The sequence below is a fragment of the Neolamprologus multifasciatus genome, chromosome 17, assembly GCF_963576455.1.
Source record: "Neolamprologus multifasciatus chromosome 17, fNeoMul1.2, whole genome shotgun sequence".
NCBI classification, from domain to species: Eukaryota; Metazoa; Chordata; class Actinopteri; order Cichliformes; family Cichlidae; genus Neolamprologus; species Neolamprologus multifasciatus.
In genome coordinates this window covers 2,450,001-2,454,791 of record NC_140455.1, presented here as the reverse complement: position 1 = coordinate 2,454,791, position 4,791 = coordinate 2,450,001, and the positions used below count along the sequence as shown (strand labels likewise).

General features: G+C 37.1%; 1 pseudogene; it reads left to right on the top strand.

Annotated features, from left to right (window-relative positions):
* Positions 1-257: 257 nt before the first annotated feature.
* Positions 258-4,791, top strand: part of LOC146498697 (general transcription factor II-I repeat domain-containing protein 2 pseudogene) — a 28,357-nt pseudogene continuing 23,823 nt past the window's right edge.

Sequence of the window (4,791 nt, the reverse complement as noted above, 5' to 3'; positions counted from 1 at the left end):
GATTTATGTTCATATCACTATAATTACAGTAAATTTATTTCTCGCTTTGGCACGAGGCCATCTTGCAGCTGTGTTAACAGCCCCTCTAAATCAAATTTGGGCCTGAAAGCTGGCTTGTGTTTGTGTCACGGCATGGGAAAGAAAGGGCCTTGATAAAGCTACTGTATCATAGCCACCTTCAGGCTATTTCGCAACAAAAGCACATTGAGGGAGAGTGCTTCCATAAGCGTGTGTCCCAGAGGTCACACACAATCAGCATGACGTCAAAGCCCATGGCTATGATGACACAAGGGGGTATCAGCAGAAAACCCTCTGCTGAGTTGGAAAACATCACTGACGTAAAGGGCAGAGTTGCTATAACGCCCAAGGGAGATAGAGTTGTCTTTGCGTGCTACAAGGTGAACTTAGATATAGCCAGTGCTTTCCACCTTTGAACCTCCAATGATTGACTGGAGACATAGATAAAAATCTTTCCTTTTTCCAATACTGACTGTTTACTGTATATATCTGTATATAATGATACTGGTCTATGTAAGTTAAGTCTAATTGCATAGCCGGACCCCGTGTATACAGTGGAATGCAAAGGGTTGGGTAACTCTGAGTGAATAAAAGATAAACTCCAAAAGCATGAAGTTGAAAGATTAAACACGTTTCGATTAAACACATTAAAACAACAAGTTTCAAGAACTTATCGATACTTTTTATATGACTGGGATTTGCCAGTGGCTTTGAACCCTTTCTTCATTTATGGTAACTGACAGGTTGACAGATGACGTTATAAAGGAGTTTCTGTGGACTATGATGTTTACATTGTAATCTTTTGTGAGAGTTGTTCGCAGGAGGAAGAGACTGTCATGGTCCTGGGTGTGTTTAATTTAAATGTCTTGATTATTGTTATTCATGGTTTTAGTTCTTTTGAGGTTATATTTTGTTGTTCTAGCTTCCAGTTTCAGTTTCTCTACCTTCCCTCTGTTCCATGTGTCATATCCATTCAGTCTTTTTCTCAGTGTCAAGTCCACATCTTTGTGAATTGTCACTCCTGTTTTACTTTGAAAGTCCACGTCTCATGTCAGTGTTTCTGGTTTTGCTTCCCTTGGACTTGTCAGGTTTGACTGCTCCCAGCTATGCTCTCCTCCTTTGCCTCATTCCCTCGTTTTCCCTCAGTGTATTTACGTCCAGTTTGTCTTTCTGGCAGTGTTGTGTTGTACACAGCAAATTCAAGTGTTAAATGTTTTGGTGTTAGTTGTCTTCTTGCAAAAGTAGAGTTAATTTTACTCTAAGTAGAGTCACATTCTTTTAATGTAACTCTGAGGTGTAAAATGATAGTAGTTAAAATCGAGTGTTAAAAATGAGTGTTTCTATGTCAAATCTGGAGGTGTTACAATGGAAACATTAACTCTTGACCTCTTAACTCCGAACTCCTACAGGGGCTATGACACCAATAGAGTAAATTCACAGACTCCGCCCCCAGCACCATAGGCTCCAATCGAAGCTGAAGTGAAGCTGTTTCAGAACATTTTGCTCTACATATTTGAGTTGTTTGTCATGCTTGGTCATTTTTTTCAAGATTGTTTCAATTATTATTATTAGCTTTTACTTCTGTGGCTCTTTGGAGTTGAGACAAAGCTGTGTGAAAGGCATTAGCCATGTTGCTCGGTGATAGCATAATATTCTGTTTTAGCTAGCTGAAAGGTATTGTTTGCGGGCAAATACCACAGCCTTGAAAAAAAGCTTGCATGTGAATTTTCAGTCAAATGTTTGGTCAAATACACCTAAAACAATGTCTAGAATGTGAAATGTTGGTATAATGGTGCTACTTGAAGCCTGAAAACGATCTCCCATACAAAAAACAAGCAAACAACAGTAGCGGACGTCCTGACTGGGTTCTACGTTAGCATTTAGATCTTGTATTGAAGAAATAAGTGATGAGAATGCTGTTATTAATGCTGCTATTTAGCTCACCTATGTCAGACCTTTTAATAAACAAAATTCTAATGAAAGTGAGAACATGTACACTGTTACATATTTCAGAAAATGTTTTGAAATTGTGGTGCACAGTTCAGAATAAATGTTTTTCAAAAACCATTGCGTCTTTTTAGTAAATGTTTATTTCCAAAGGAATTTCTAGAAGTTCAGAACAGTAAAATTCCCGCTTTTTAGAATTAATTAGAAGATAACTCTTACGTAGTTAAACTAAAATACTCTTTGAGAGTTAATATATAAACTCTTAACACCTAGTTAGCATTAGTAAGTGTTAAATTATCAACTCCAGACAGATTTGGTGTTTAACACTAAATCAGAGTTAACGTACCAACTCTCCAAAAAGAGTTAAATTAACACTCTCTGGTGTGGACCCATATAGACACTAATAGTGTTGAAATCAAATCTGACAGTGTTAATTTGGACATGCTGGATTTGCTGTGTACCCTTGTTCGGCGCTGTTTGTTCTGCCTGTCAACCCTGCCTGTGTCCTGGAGTCTGCATTTGGGTCCTCCATTCCTGCCTGCTGAATTGTTTTAAGTTAATTCGGCACTATATACCCACTTCAGCAGCTCAGTTATTTATGCATTCCATGATATTCTCTCATGTTTCATATTGAATGACAGTTTGGACCCAAGCAGCACCATCTACAATTCAGCCTGTGGTATCCTTATATAACCAATCTTTAAAAATAATGGATAAAAAATCTGTTCGGTGGCATCACTGTCACATTTTAAAGAAATATAATCTACTTCATTTTAAGAGTTTTAATCATTTTGTGTTTTCTTAAATTAGTTTTTAAATGTATAAGTTGGATGACCCCAGAGTGTCTCAATAGATACATCCAGAGACAAGATAGTAATTGTGTTATTAGGAGCAACATGAACGGCAACTGCAAGATATCATATCGCAGATCTACATTCGGTCAGTCAGCTTTTTCCATACAGGCCTGCCGTCTGTGGAACTTCCACCGAAATCAGATTGATTACAGACATCAGATCCTTTACATTGAAGGTTAAAGTTTGGTTGAAGGGAAATCAGAGATGTAGTCATTTTAGCTAATGATTTTAATTTTATTTTAAATTATTATCTATTAATTGTAATTCTATTCATGATGTAATTTGGTTTTATAAAAATGTATGTTTTATTGTAAAATGTACCTATTTTGATTGTAAGCCCAACAAGGGACAATTGTTGAAAATTAGCAATAGCTATAAACTTATGTGTGTTACATCAGCTTCATGTTTTGTACTTGCACTATGTTAAACTGCACTGTCCCTTTTAAATAAATAAAGTCAAATTCAAACACAGCCCATGACAGAGAGCCCGTAAAGGGGAAGGTATGCTCTGGAGAGAAGAGGAATGAAAGTCAGTCAAGCAAAACAAAATACTTGCGTGTAAATGAGAGGAAGATGTGTATCTGTTAAGATGGTAGAGGTGGGGAAGAAGGACGAGTTTAAATACTATATTACAAATACAAAGCACTGGACAGAGCACAAAAGGGGTGAAAATGAGAGCGCAGGCGAGGTGGAGATCAGTGTTGGGTAAGTTACTTTAAAAAAGTAATTAATTACTATTACTAATTACTTAATCAATATTGTATTTAAAATACTTATCTAATTACTGTGTCTGAAAAGTAACTTAATTACTCAATAAGTAATTTAACTAAATATTCCCCATAAACCTTGAGTGGACAAACAATAGAAATTAAACTCTTTAAATAATAAATAATTTAAAAAGAAATACGAGTCAACATGAAATAGTTTAGCCTTTTTGCTTCCTGAATCATCTTTATTACATTCTATAAAAAAACATTCTTTAATAATTACATTTTTTAGTAAGGAATGTAACAATTCCAGAATAACAAATATATTTTTCTGCAACATATCTGAATAACAAAAAAGCTTAACTTAAGAAATGTTAAACATGACATATTTCATGCAGTAAACATTAGAATTTTTACATTTTCAAAGCAATGAGTAACATATTCATACATAATGTATGTAATCATGTCATGTGATTCAACAAAGTGAAGTTAACTCTGAACTTTGGTTAACAAACAGAATTCCTCTGAAACGTCCTCAAACCAATGAGCACCATATTTCCTGCATGCTGTATGCACTCATGTTTTCCAAAACATTTTTGTACCAATTAGCTGTGTTGTTTTTGAAAAAGTTGTTGTATCTCATTAATGTAAGTCTCTCAAAGCGTTCACTTGACAGTCTGTTCCTTCTGGGTGTAAGCACAAGATTGCCGAGGCTAAAAAGCCTTTCGACTGGTGCGCTTGATGGTGTGGCTGTGTTGTACCTCAGTGAAATGGCCTTAATCCTGGGAAACTGGCTAAGAACACCGAGCTCAGACCCAGCAGATTTCAAATATTCCATCACCTGTTTCAGCAGAGTAGGTACAGTCGTCCTCCTCAAATGAAAAAAAGTCATCAGTGGAGTCAGCAGGGTTCTTGTGATCTTGAGCAGGTTGTTGGTCTTCAAGAGACAACCCACGGCACTCTGTAGTAAGCATTCCCCTAACCGTGTCTTTTTTCTCTTCTTCTCTGATCCAGCGTAACTTAAATTTAGGCAAAGTGACTGCAGCCAGGAGAGCTTCTTTATTGTCCATCGTTGAGGAAAAGCGCACCTTGATCGCCTATGAGAAAAAAATACATCAGACACTTCACATAAGAGCAGTAGCGGTTTTTGATACGGGCGACACGGGCGGTTGCCCGGGGCGGCATCGTGGTGGGGGGCGGCATCACGGGCATCGATAAAAAAATTAAAAATTGCTCGTATTCATGCTGCCCCGACATCAGCCAGC